General features: G+C 51.1%; 1 protein-coding gene across 2 annotated transcripts in view; it reads left to right on the forward strand.

Annotated features, from left to right (window-relative positions):
* Positions 1–14,819, forward strand: part of FAM186A (family with sequence similarity 186 member A) — a 160,105-nt gene that overhangs the window by 47,403 nt on the left and 97,883 nt on the right. The window lies entirely within an intron of this gene.

The raw sequence follows: 14,819 nt of genomic DNA on the forward strand, positions 1-14,819 counted from the left end.
TGTATACATGAACGCTTGGTCTCCTTGTTCGGTTCAGGCAGATGTCGCCGACTATCTCCCATCCCAAGGTGAGTCGGTAAGCATAGGGAGCAGTTGGTGGACCATCACATATCTCCAGGACCTTGATTAGTTCTGGTGTATCTCTGCTCAATAACAGCAGGATTTCTGCTTCCAGATCTAATGGTGAGAACTGATGCATTATGGACTTTAGATGAGAATGGTGCCGAGCAGCTTCTGGTGTAGGGATCTCATCTCTGTTGTCAGGTATCTGGTCGCACTCGATGAGCATGGGCAAGTTTGACTTGTTGCTGCCGTCTATCACCTCTATTACATATCCGCTTGCTCTCCTCCCTGTCACTCGGGTAACCCCTGAGCAGGTTTTGAGGTTGTACGGGGAGTAGTGGTCATGGATATCAAACAAGTCCAAGAATTCTGGCCTTGCCAGGGATCTGTTGCTCTGCTCATCTATGATGACATCCATTTTGACTGCCTTTTCAGGCTGCTCCTTGGGATACACTCTAGCCAAGCATATTTTTGTGCAGGATTTCCCGTTGCGATTTCTCCCACACACTTGTGTGCATTTGGGAAACACTTCAGGTTCTGGCATTTGTTCTGCCCTTTTCTCCCCGCCGTGGTTTGAACTAGGGTGTGAGGTTCCCGAAGGATGAAGTCTTGCTCCATCAGGGTGCAGGGTGCTATCATGTTGGTCACTCCCACACTCTGTACACTTAATGGCTATTTTACAGACTTTAACCATATGGTTAAATGAAGAACAACACCGGTAGCAAATTCTGTACTTTTTAAACAGTTCTTTGCGCTCTTTTAAAGGTTTCCCTTTGAATCCTCGACACTTTCTGAGTGGGTGAGGTTTCTTGTGTATTGGGCACAGTCGGTCTGGATCCTCTGCTCTATACATACTAGGAAGTTAATCTGATGTAGGTGCTGCGGGTGACACTTCTGTTTTGTGCACAGAGATGGGCTTCCTGCTGCTGCTATACTTATTGGTTGGCCTCTCGCTCACTCGATGGCTGATTCTGTGTATTTCATGTGTACTGAATGAGAAGCTAGGGTCGTTCCTATGCCTTGCTAAATCTCGTATGAACTTTGTGAGGACATGGAAAGGTGGGTACTCTTTGTGGTCTTCTTTGTACTGTGCCCATTTATCTTGTATATCAAGTGGCAGTTTGTTTATGATGGTGTTCATGCCTTGTGATGTGTCCAGAAGGTTGAGACCCAGATAAATGAGTTCAGCCTTAGCTGTCTCCACCTCTTGGAGGAGATCTCCCAATTCTTGTAACTTTCGGTTATCTCTACTGGATATTTTTGGAAAGTTTTCTATTTTCTCAAATAACGCATTCTCTATGGTGACTGGGTCCCCTTAATATCGCTCAAGTCTCTCCCATACATTTTTTAGCCCTGTAAAGGGATCACATGGGTAGACGTTTTTTAATCCTTTCACGTGTTTGACCAATTCATGTCCCAACCATTTTACCATCAGGTTTATTTCTTCCTTTGGAGTCAATCTCATATCTTCCGCAGCATCTTGGAAGTCAGATTTCCATGCCCTGTAACTCTCAGGGCAGTCGTTGAACTCGTAAAGCCCCATGGTTATGAATTCCCAGTGGGTCATGTACCTTGCTAGATCTTCTCTTTCTGAAGACTCATTCTGAAAGGCAGTAGGTCTTGATAGGTGGCTGTGCATGTCACTTTTCTTGCGCATAGGCTCAGAATGTGGTTGGTCAATTGTCTCCTGTTTAGGCTCGGGTATTCAATTGGAGCCCTTCCTGAGCGAAGTTGCCTAGCTCTTTCTCATTCCCAATGCCCATGGGACGCTGGGATCCATGGTTGCGCTGAATTGTTTTCCTTGGGGCATGTGCTTGGTGCATGAGTTAATTGCACTGCATCCGTGTGATTCAGAGCCGGTGGATTACTGCAATGATGTTTGGTATTCATGGCTTTTTGCACTTCAGGTTCTATTTCTTTGGTCAAAATGGCCATTCGTGAGGGGGAGTGCATTCCCCCCTGTGTTGCGGAAGGTTCTCTGAGGGAGGCGGTGTTTTGGTGCTGGTGTGTGTTGGGGGGTGAGCCGTGACATACTCAAGTGTTCGCTGAGCTGTATCCTGCTGGGCCATGGAACTGAGTGGGTCCTCCTCACCGTCCTGGTCTAGGGCCGCATCAAATACTTTTAGCTTCAAGGCTGCTACCTCTCCTTTCTGTTGCAACACGTCCAAGGCAACCTCTAGTTCAGCCTTCCTGTGTGCCTTAGCAGCGGCTGTAGCAGCGGCCTTCTGCTGCTCTTCGTCTATTCTGAGCCCTTCTATTTTAAGGGCTGCTTCTTGTTCAGCATACTGCATGTGTATCATGGCTGCTCGAGACTCTGCTTTTTTTTGGAGGGCAGCTGCACTGAGTTGAGAGCGGTTCGAGCATCTTGACCCATGTGACCTTGCGGACCATGGTGTATACTTAGAGGTGCAAGAGTGCTGAGAGTCGATCTTGCTTATTGAATCGCTTGCTTCTGCACGGTTAATGGTATCCATCACCATTCTCTGGCGTATTTGGTCTAAATTCTGTTGGCGGCCTTTTTCTTCAAGGCTTTCTGCAGTGTTAGTTCATGTTAAGAACTTGAGATGCTCTGCTGTGATGAGCCGATAGGTTTGGGAATGAAGCTTCAGCTGTTCTATATGGTACTTAAGATTGGCAGGGTTTTTTGAGACCTTCTCCTTTTCCTGTTCGACACTGTGCCACTCCCTTTCTATCCTGCATTTATGCTCTTGTCTGCTTGTCTCATATCTCTGCATAGCTTTCTCTCAGGCCGATACAGTACAGTGCACACTGTTAACCCGCATTTGGATGCGAGTTTTCAACGCGCTAGCTTTACCCCTTATTCAGTAAGGGGTAATAGCGTGTTGAAAACGCACGTCCAACCCCCCCTCCCCCCCCCGAGACTAATAGTGCCCGCAACATGCATTAGTCATTCCCGCGCGATACAGTAAGTAAAATGTGCAGCCAAGCCGCACATTTTACTTTAAGAAATTAGCGCCTACCCAAAGATAGGCATTCATTTCTGCCGGCACCAGGGAAGTGCACAGAAAAGCAGTAAAAACTGCTTTTCTGTGCACCCTTCAACTTAATATCATGGCGATACTAAGTCAGAGGTCCCAAAAGTTAAAAATTAAAAAAAAAATTTTTAAATCAGCCCGCAGCTCGCGGGTTGAAAACCAGACACTCAATTTTGCCAGCGTCCGGTTTCCGAACCCATGGCTGTCAGCGAGCTCGAGAATCGACGCCGGCAAAATTGAGCGTCGGCTGTCAAACCTGCTGACAGCTGCCGCTCCTGTCCAAAAAAAGGCGCTAGGGACGCACTAGTGTCCCTAGTGCCTCTTTTTACTGCGGGCCCTAATTTAAATAAATTAATTTACTGAATTGCGTGCACAGGAGAGTGGCCTGTGTGCGCCCCGGGAGAGCGGATGCTCGCCCGCTCTCCCGCGATTTTTACTGTATTGGCCCATCTGTTAGTTTAGATAATCTCTTCAAATTAATGCTTTCATCCCACATCCTCCCCTTTTTGCTCTGTGTTATCTCTTAATCCAATGGTTTCAGTTAGCTGTTTTAAGGTGTCTTGCTGTGTTGCTGCTTCAGCCATGTCTCTTTATTAACAGTAACCAGGTCTGCTCAGGCTAAACTTCTGGCAGTCACCGAGTCTGGAGTTAGGAGGGATGAACTGTTGAATGGAGAAGGGCTGGCTAACACCTCAGAAGTTTATCTCCGGTAGATTAATTGCTTTCTGCTTGGTGTCTATTAGGGTCAGCAGAGATTTGGTATCTATGGAAACCTTCAGTAGCGAGGTATGTAATACAAGAGTGGGGGAAGGGAATCTCACGCTTCCACTGTCACTGTGGAATCTTGATCCCCAATGCTACGTGTGCTCAGCTTAAATTCAGTATTTTTTACTCAGTTCAGGTCTACACATTCACCAACTTCTTATTTCAGAACCCTCTGATATTTCTTAATGAAGTCTTTACAATTATTCAGTTCTTTGTTAGTTTTTATCTTCCTGTTTTGTCATGGGTTTCATTGTTCTGCTCAATAAAAACATCCGTGTTTTATTATCCAGCCAGCTTAACTTTCCTTCCAATCAGTCCTCAAGACAAAGATTCTGTAAGTCTGAAATGATTTATTGTACAAGTAAATTCTACTTACAATTGTTGCATTTCAGCCATGAGTCCCAAGTAAAGAATCTTTGGTAACTGGAGATAAGGTAGAAGAAGGGAGAATAGAGTTTCTTGTGTTGCAAGGATGGGAAGGTAAGGGGGAATTTGAGGCTGATTTAGTCCTTAGAAAAAGGGCGATAAAAAGGAAGGTGAAACCCAATCCGTTTCAAGGAGTTACAGAGAGCACTGCTATTTGGAAGTAGGCATAGAGCAGACTGAACTCTCGTCAAGAGCTGCTGAAGGAAACGCCTCCACAAGCTGGAGGCAAGGGACAGGGTCCAATGGCAGCGAACCTAAGAACCATGTAACACAGGGGGTGAGCATGAAGGGCAGTCCTTTGAACCTATAAGGCACCCTGGAAAACTCAAGTTAGATTGAGTGGGATTCAAGCTCTCCCGATGGTGAGAGAAAGTGGAGGGGGAAAGGGGGCTTCTTAAAGGCAAGGGCTCACAGATTTTTATCATAGGTTACAAACAGTGCTTCAGTATTGAGAATCCTCAGTCGGGAGGTCTGCACTAAACACAGTTAAACTACAATATAGACAGATATATTGTACCCACTGCTGGGGACAGAACACCATTGCTATATAAATTACATTCATTACCTGCTGAATTTAGAGTTCAATTTAAGATCATTGCGCTTACTTTTAAAATTCTTAATGGTTTGGGGCTGGAATACCTGTGTTCATGTTTAGCCATTTATAACCCCCTTGGGTGTTATGTTCCTTATAGGAAAAATTACTTTGTGTGCCCTCAGTGAATGAAGCATATCTTCAGATGTGGCAGGAGTGGACCCTTGGGAGGAGGTAGAGTTGGTGCAACCTGCAGGGAGGAGCCCTGCTGGTCCCCATCATTGGCAGGTGGAGCTGGCTGAAACAGAGGCCCAACTGGAGCTTCACCAATGCCAGCCCTTGTTCCCCTTAAGTCGAGCCCTCGGTGCCGGGAGGTGAAGATCCATGGTGTAGAAGATGTTGCAGGCCATCATGGAAAAGCAGGGTCAGATAAAGGCTATGGTTGGGGGCAGGCAGAGTTCGGTCAAAAACGATACATAGGCAGAGGTCAGTGGCAGGCAGCGGTCAAGCAGCGTCAAGGTCCAATCTGAGATCAAGCCAGAAGTCCAATCCAAGATCAAAGTCAGATGTTCGAATCAAAGTCAAAGCCAGAAGAACAGTCCGAAGACAAGGGACCACAGGAGCAGGATGGGATGCTGAAGACAGACGAGGAAGACTGACCGGGAAGACAAGATGAACCAGACCACCAACAGATCCAGGAAGAAGACACGGGAATTCAGGAGCACACAGCAGGAGTCAGGAACAAGGAATAGGAGTCAAGAACCAGGAATGTAGAGGCAATGCACTTCTCTAAGGAGACGACCTATTGACAAGGCCTGGAGCATCAGCAGAAGTGGCCTTTTAAAGGCCCAAGTCAGTAACCTCATCAAAAGGGGCGATGGGACTTTTCCCGCCGCAGTCCCTTTAAATATAGAGCAGAGGTGCACGCTTGCCTAAGGAGGACATCTGTCTTAAGCCCAATCGGCGGCTGCTTGGCCACAAGTCTAGGTGGTCTAAAGCTGAGTCGGTTGGCAGCGTGGTGCACAGGGAGATGCTTCTTGTACTGGGATGTGGTGCACCTGTTCAGGCCAAGCTGGAGGTAAGAGTGGTAGTCTGCAGAAATAGCCCAAGCGTAACATTACTCCCCCCTTAAGCCCCCCTCCAGAGGCCTTGAGTTTGTGGGAGTACCGACCACTGAGCCAATAGGTGACCAGATGCTCCGCAATAGAGGCAGAGGCCCTATTTGCGGATTTGAGTCCTCTCTTCCTTTTTGAGATAGGAATGACCCAATTGCATGGACTCCCTGAGTAAACCCCCCTCTGGTGTGATGGGGTTGAGCGTAAAAGGAAATGATGTCCTAGAGACACCTTTTTGGGCTGAGTGTGTTTCTCAGGCTCGCTTCTGGAATTGACTGTAAATTTTCCCTGTGAGATCGATGAGCCCTTCAAGAGAGAAGGGAAGTTCTCACGTCATGATCTCATCCTTAATTTTGAGAGCTAAACCTTCCAGGAAAATTGCATGTAAGCTGTCTCCCTGCCAGTTCAGTTCGGTGGCCAGGTTTCAGAACTCTATGGCGTAATCCATTAATGATCGATTTCCTTGGCACAAGTGCAGGAAGTCGGAGCTTATCGTGGGCAGCCAGCCAGATTCATTAAAGACTTGCTTAAATGGCCGAGACAAATTGTTGGAGATTAGTGAGGAGAGTATATGAGTATTCCCATAGTGGATAAGCCTAGTCCAGAGCCTTACCATTGAGGAGGAAATGAATAAATGTCATCTTTAAGGAATCATCCAGAAGAGTGCCGCCTGGAGGGAGAAATTCATATAGCACTTGTTAAGAAATCCCTGGCAGTGTTTTGGATCCCCTGCATACTGGTTGGGCTGGTAAGGGAATTGCTGGCCAACAGGTTCCTGGAACTGACGCTGGCACTGCAGCGGGTGGCAGTGAGGCAATGGGTATGGTCAAAATGTTCAGGCGTGCAGAGAGGCAGTTCATATCTGTGACCATGAGTTCTAGGGCTATCTGGAGGACCTGCAATTTCTGGGCTAAGCTGGGAATGACCTTCAATGTGGCTAGATCCACAGGGTCCATGGAAGGGTGTGGACCCTTCGGCCAAGGTGGAGTTGGGGCAACCTGCAGAGAAGAGTCCTGCCAGTTCCCACCATCGGCAGGTGTAGCTGGATGAAATAGAGGCCCAACTGGAGCTTCACCAAAACCAGTCCTCATTTCCCTTAGGTTGAGTCTTCGGATGGAGGTGGAGATCCATGGTGTAGAAAATGTTGCAGGCCAGTATGGAAAGGCAGCATAGACAAGACAAGTAACGGTCAGGGCAAGTGACCGTCAAAGCAGGGTCAAATGCAGGCTGTAGTCAGTCAGGCAAAGTACGCTCAGAGTCATGGTTCAGACAATGGTTGAGGCAGGCAGAGTTCAGTCAATAACGATACACAGGCAGAAGTCAGTGGCAGGCAGCGGTCAAGCAGTGTAAAGGTCCAATCTGAGGTCAAAGCCAGAAGTTCAAACCAAGTTCATGGCCAGAAGATCAATCCAAAGACAAGGAATGAGAGGAGGACAAGGGACCACAGGAGCAGGATAGGATGCTGAAGACAGATGAGGAAGAATGACCAGGAAGACAAGAACTCAAGATGAACCAGACTGCCAACGGAACCGGGAACAAGACATGGGAACTCAGGCACACAAAGAAGGAGTCAGGAACAGAAGTCAAGGACCAGGAATGTAGAGGCAATGCACTTCTCCAAGGAGAAGACCTATTGACAAGGCCTGGAGCATCAGCAAAAGTGGCCTTTTAAAGTCCCAAGTCAGTGACCATTTAAAGGCCAGTGGTCATCAAAAGGGGCCACGAGGCTTTTTCCACTCCAGTCTCTTTAAATTTAGAGCAGGGGCGCACACACTTGCCTAAGGAGAATGTGTTGCCTCACGCCCTGTCGGCGACGTCTTGGCCGAGAGTCCGGGCAACCTGAAGGGAACCCTCCCTACCAGAGTACTCACCAGACCCCTAAGGCTACTGTGAGGGGCCCTGAGGAGCTCATCTGGGTGTCTTTTTATTTTTCCATAATCCCAAGAATAGACTTCTATCAGGGATGCAGCCATTAAGGATTGGTAGCTCGGGTGTCAGAGAGCTTAATCAGGCCAAGGATGAACAACTACTCTGGGATCAAAATCTGTCTATCCGTCATGACTGCTGGAGATAGAGACTCCTGGGATTGGACCAGGAAACCTCCCCCCCCCCCCTTATAAACCTAGAGTAAGGTCATAAAGAGGGGTCCTCTGTCTCCGTCAACTGTGAAGGAGGGGGAATCCCATATATAACAACTGGTTTAGCAGGAAGATAAGGAACAGGGTAATTTTACAGTTTCCTCCCAGCATTTGGTGGATAGGATAATATTTTCCAATTTTAAGTGTACTTAAGTAAAGACCCATTTCTCATTCCTTAATCCAGTTGTTCAGAGTTCATATTCCTTCTCCATACTTCCCTTGTTGATATCAGAATGACCCCGCTTTAGTCCTCTCCAACATCTTGGCGATATGGTTTATACTGATTGGGTGCCACAGACCTTCTTTCTTCTACATATTGCTCTCTTTCTCCTCAGGAAGGAATGCGGCTTCATTCTTTTTTAGGACTAACAGTAGTCCCTATGTTCTCTCTGAATGAAAGTCACCACTCCTCTTGAATAGAAAATGCTGGGCTCTTCAGGAATGTTGGAAGAAAAGAAAACCGTAACTAAGGGTAACCAAAAACAGAGAGAGGAAGAGTGGACAAAGTTTCTTCTCATGGACAAAAAGGTTCCCAAAAGACATGGTAAGGCTAAACCCAGATTTCATCTCTAGAGACCCAAGAGACCTTTCCCGGAAAGCAAATACAAACAAGAGCCAACATAGTCACCTGCTGCCCCTAGCAGGTTTAACTAAAGAGTCTACCACCCTAAAATGGTGGCATGGATTTATATACTTTAGGGTCTCTACCATAAAATCTGTTACGGGACCGAGCCGTGCCCCGGTCCTTCCACCTACCTCGGGGCCGGCCCGACCCATGCGATAGTCCCTTCAACCCCCGGGGCCTAGTTCGCAGCCTGCTGCGGCCTCTCCACGGCAAGAGAGACGCCGCAGACTCCGGTCGCTGGCCCCGCCCCCAGGCGCGCGCGCGGGCGGGGGCTTGCCTCTTAAAGGGGCCAGCACGGGAACCTCAGGACTGCCGGAGGATGACGTCCAACGCCCTCAGGGTATAAGTACCCTGCACCTAGATTACTCCAGTGCCTTGCAACGAGGTTCCTCAGGTTTCCTGATCACTAGTTGCTGCGTTCTCTTGGATTGCTCTCTGTTCCTGACCCAGCTCGTCTCCTGTCTCATTCTCTGTCTTCGTCCCTTGGCTCTGGTATCTGCTTCTGACCTCCGGCTCCGACCCTGCTTCGTCCACGACTTCGTCTTTGGCTTCAGTCCCTGGTTTCGGTTCCTCTGACCTCTGGCTCCGACCCGGCTCCGTTCACGACTCCGTCTTCAGTCTCATCCCTGGCTTGGTTTCACCTCCTACTCTCGGCTTCTGACTCGGCTTCGTTCCTGGACCTCATCCTTGGGCTTCGTTGCTCCTCCGGTACCTGGGGCTCGCTGGCCCAGAAGATCTGCCTAAGTCCCAGCGGCCGGGCCCCTACGGGCTCCTCCTGGGTGGGTTCCGGCTTCCAGGGTGAAACTCCTAAAGTCCCAGTGGCTGGACTCCTACGGGCTACTCCCGGGGGAGTACCGGTCTCCAGGGCGAAGACTCGTCAGTCACCAGGGCCCAACGTCATCCGTCCTCTCTGCCGCCACCGAGTCCTTGGTCGGATAGGATTCCACCTTGTCCCAGGGCCGAAGCCTTCCCTGAGTCCTCTGAGCCGCCTCCCGGTTGGGATGCTTGCTGTGGTCCTCCACAGCGCACCATCCACTGTCCCAACCGGCCCAAGGGTCCACAACCGTAACAGTTTGCAAGGCCATGGACCCGGCGGACCTTGCAGGCCTGAAGGCCATTCCAGATATAGCCCAGAGGTTACAACAACAGCAAGCGTGCCTCGATATCGTGACGGCAACCGTACAAGCCTTAGCCGACTGCATCGGTGGAGCCACGGCTGCCAGTTCCACAGCACCCGGAGCTGGGGCCCTTCCTGCAGCTTCAGTTCCTATCCAGATGCCGGCTCCTTCGCGGTTTTCAGGAGACGCGAAGCTCTGCCGAGGATTCCTGAACCAGTGCTATATTCGGTTCGACCTTCTCCCACTTCAGTTTCCAACCGACCAGGTCAAGACCAGTTTTATTATTTCCCTACTGGATGGGAGACCTTTGGCCTGGGCCTCCAACCTTTTGGAGCGCCAGGATCCTCGCCTGAACAACCTGGTCCACTTTGTTTCCGCGATTAGGCAGGTCTTTGACAAGGCCGCTCGCAAACCCACCGCTGCCTCCGAGTTGCTCCAGCTGTGGCAGGGTAACTGGTCCCTAACAGAACATGCCATGGACTTTCACACCCTCGCTGCTGAATTAAACTGAGGAAGTGACAGCTTACACGCTATCTTCCTGGAGAGTCTCTCCCCGAGATTGCAAGATGAGTTGGCGGCCCGAGATCTCCCTGATGATCTGAACGATCTTATTGATTTGGCAGGCCGGGTGGACCGCCACATCCAGCGTCGCTTCTGAGAGAAGAGGTCGGTTCATAGGCCTGCTACCTCCGGATCCGCTCCTTCCCATCGTGGGAGTTCCCTGCCAGCCTCTTCTGGGACCCGAGACATTGAACCCATGCAGGTGGGTCGAGGACCCCACTCCCAAGAGGAAAAAAGGAGACGCCGCTCGCTGGGTCTTTGCCTGTACTGCGGTGGAAAAGGCCACTTCCTTGCCCATTGTAGCGAGCACCCAGGAAACGCTTGGACCTAGGGACAATGGGGGAGCTAACCCTAGGTCACGCTGCTGCCGACTCCCCATGATTCGTTCCAGTAACCCTGCTTCTCCCGGACGGAGAGTTTGAAACACAAGCCCTGATCGACTCGGGGGCCGGGGAAAACTTTGTCCTTCAATAGCTAGTTCAGCAACTCTGAATTGGGGGGCAACCCCAAAGACCCTTGCTTCGCATATCCTCCATCCAGGGGAGACTCCTTCCCGGCACCATTGCTACACGTACCCAGCCGCTCGTCCTACGTACGGGCGTTTTGCACCAAGAGGAGATTTTCTTTCTTATTCTAGAGAAATCCATGCACCCTATCATCCTGGGGCTGCCCTGGCTTCGGAAACATTCGCCAGTCATCGCCTGGGACTCCCTCCAGTTGGCGTCCTGGGGTCCTGCCTGCTTCATCACCTGCCTGAAGGGGATGCCTCGTACCTCGGTACCGCTCCTGATGTCTCCTTTGGCATTACCTCCCCAGTATCAGGAGTTCCATGACATTTTCTCCAAGGAGAGAGCCGAAATCCTTCTGGAGCATCGCCCATTTGACTGTGCGATCAACCTGCTGCCTGGTACCACAACACCGCGAGGTCAGATCTATCCATTGTCCCTTCCAGAGACCCAAGCTATGCCCAAGTACATCCGGGAGAACCTAGAGCGAGGGTTCATTCGGCCGTCTAAGTCTTCAGCAGGAGCAGGCTTCTTCTTCGTCGCTAAGAAGGATGGGTCACTGCGCCCCTGCATAGATTACCGCGGCTTGAACAACATTACTCGGCGAGATCGGTACCCTCTGCCGCTGATACTGGAGCTCCTAGACAGTTACAGGGGGCCAAGATTTTTACTAAATTGGACCTCTGAGGAGCATACAACCTGGTGCGGATTCGTCCCGGTGATGAATGGAAGACCACTTTCAATATGAGGGATGGCCATTATGAATACTTGGTTATGCCCTTTGGCCTTTGTAATGCCCCGGCGGTCTTTCAAAACCTCATGAATGAGGTCCTCAGAGACATGCTACACTCTTCGGTCATAGTCTACCTTGATGATGTCCTTATATACTCCAAGGACCTGGAGACGCACCGCCAAGATGTCTGACAAGTACTGCTAAAGCTCCGAGAGAACAAACTTTATGCTAAGTTGGAAAAGTGCGTTTTTGAACGGGATTCGCTACCCTTCTTAGGGTATATTGTGTCCTCCACTGGCTTCTTGATGGACCCTGAAAAGGTTGCTGCAATCAGAGACCGGCCACAACCCCAGGGGGTGAAGGCACTCCAACGATTCTTGGGGTTCACCAATTTTTATCGGCAATTCATTCCCCACTATTCTCAGATGGTGGCTCCTCTGACGGCCCTCACCAGGAAGGGGGCCGATGCTAAGAACTGGCCGATGACGGCCATACGGGCCTTCTGCAACTTGAAAGAGGCATTCCTCCACGATACCTGCCTGCGCCACCCAGACCCCCAACGTCAGTTCATCGTAGAGGTGGATGCCTCGGACATAGTCGTAGGGGCAGTTCTAAGCCAGTCGTCTGCTGGAGGCAAGCTCCTGCCATGTTCCTTTTACTCTCGTAAGTTCACACTGGCGGAGAGGAACTACAGCATCGGCGATAAGGAGCTACTGGCTATTAAGCTAGCTTTCGACGAATAACGCCAATGGTTGGAGGGGGCTCTGCACCCGATTATCGTCTACACTGATCACAAGAACCTTGAGTACTTGTGCCGGGCTCAGCGCCTTAATCCCCGGCAGGCACGCTGGGCACTCTTTTTTTAGCCGGTTCCACTTTTCCCTCCGATATCGACCAGCGGCGAAGAACATACAAGCGGATGCGCTCTCCCATACATCGGAACCTGAAGATGCTCCTAACCCGCCTCAATACATCCTGGATCCAGCCAAGGTCTTGCTAGCAGCTTCTGAAGTGGCTCCGGCGGGTAAGACGGTGGTACCTACTCGTTCCCGCAAGAAGGTTTTAGCCTTGGCCCATGATTCTCTGACCACCGGACATCCAGGGATCGCCAGGACTCTGAAACTCCTGACTGAGTTCTGTTGGTGGCCACAAGTCAAGGACGACGTATGCCATTATGTCCAGTCATGCCCTACCTGTGCTCAACAAAATTCGCTCCATGGAAGCCCTTGGGAGCTTCTACAGCCCCTGCCCATTCCCGCGGAGCCCTGGACTCACCTGTCCACCGACTTTATTGTGGATCTACTGGTTTCCGACGGGAAGACTGTGATCTGGGTCACGGTTGACCGCTTTTCTAAGATGGCCCATTTTGTGCCTCTCGCCAAGCTACCCTTGGCGCCAGAGCTGGCCAACCTCTTCATATAACATATATTCCGCTTACATGGCCTACCTTCGCACATTACCTCCAACCGTGGGCCGCAGTTTACGGCTAAGTATTGGAGGTCCCTCTGCAGGAAGTTTGGGGTGCGCCTGGATCTTACTACAGCCTTCCATCCTCAGTCCAACGGCCAGGCCGAACGGACTAACCGGACACAGAAAGTCTTTCTTCGAGCATTTGTTGGGGATCTACAGGATGACTGGGTCACCCTTTTACCCTGAGCTGAGTTCTCTTATAATCGACACAAGCACTCCGCTATGGACCAGTCTCTGTTTCAGCTCGTCTATGGGAAGAGCCCCAGGCCTCCATTGCCTTTACCCCCTGACAGTCTCCTCTCCAGCGATTCAGCTCACTGCCCAGCAGCTGCGCTCCCTATGGACGTCTATCCAGGAGAAGCTCCGAGTTGCCTCTGCCAAGGTGAAGAAGTACGCCGACCAGCTATGGCGGCCGGTCCCGGTCTTCCTCCCAGGAAGTAAAGTTTGGTTGAGTACCAAGAACATTCACCTACGGGTCCCGTCAATGCTCCTGGCTCCCAAGTATATTGATCCATTTACGGTTGTGGACCAGGTAGGGGCAGTGGCCTACTGTCTACGATTACCCTCAACCTTACGGATACATAACGTATTCCATGTATCCCTGCTTAAACCGGTGGTGCTCTCCTCCTTTCATGACAAACCTCCTGAGCCCACTACCACTGAAGCGGAGGTCGACGGCACCTATACTGTAAAGGAGGTACTGGACGTCCGGTTCCATCATCGTCGGTGGGAGTACCTTCTCTCCTGGGAAGGATACGGCCCAGAAGAAAACTCCTGGGAACTATCCTCTAATATTTTGGATAAGAACCTCCTCTGCCAGTTCCATCTCGACCACCCAGCTAAACCCAAGCCTCCAGGGAGGGGGCGTAGGAGAGGGGGTACTGTTACGGGACTGGGCCGTGCCCCAGTCCCTCCACCTACCTCGGGGCCGGCCCGGCCCGCGCAACAGTCCCTTCAACCCCCGGGGCCTAGTTTGCGGCCTGCCGCAGCCTCTCCACAGCGAGAGAGATGCTGCCGACTCCCATCGCTGGCCCCGCCCTCAGGTGCACGCGCGCTTCTTAAAGGGGCCAGTGCGGGAACCTCAGGACTGCCGGAGGATGACGTCAGACGCCCTCAGGGTATAAGTACCCTGCACCTAGATTACTCCAGTGCCTTGCAACGAGGTTCCTCATGTTTCCTGATCACTAGTTGCTGCGTTCTCTTGGATTGCTCTCTGTTCCTGACCCGGCTCGTCTCCTGTCTCGTTCTCCGTCTTCGTCCCTTGGCTCTGGTATCTGCTTCTGACCTCCGGCTCCGACCCTGCTTCGTCCACGACTTCGTCTTTGGCTTCAGTCCCTGGTTTCGGTTCCTCTGACCTCTTGCTCTGACCCGGCTCCGTCCACGACTCCGTCTTCAGTCTCATCCCTGGCTTGGTTTCACCTCCTACTTCCCGCTTCCGACTTGGCTTCGTTCCTGGACCTCATCCTTGGGCTTCATTGCTCCTCCGGTACCTGGGGCTCGCTGGCCCAGAAAATTCACCTAAGTCCCAGTGGCCGGGCCCCTACTGCCTCCTCCTGGGGGGTTCCGGCTTCCAGGGTGAATCTTCTAAAGTCCCAGCAGCTGGACTCCTACGGGCTTCTCCTGGGGGAGTACCGGTCTCCAGGGCGAAGACTCGTCAGTCACCAGGGCCCAACGTCGTCCGTCCTCTCTGCCGCCGCCGAGTCCTTGGTCGCATAGGACTCCACCTTGTCCCAGGGCCGAAGCCTTCCCTGAGTCCTCCGAGCCGCCTCCC

The sequence above is a fragment of the Rhinatrema bivittatum genome, chromosome 3 (assembly GCF_901001135.1).
Source record: "Rhinatrema bivittatum chromosome 3, aRhiBiv1.1, whole genome shotgun sequence".
Taxonomy (NCBI): Eukaryota; Metazoa; Chordata; class Amphibia; order Gymnophiona; family Rhinatrematidae; genus Rhinatrema; species Rhinatrema bivittatum.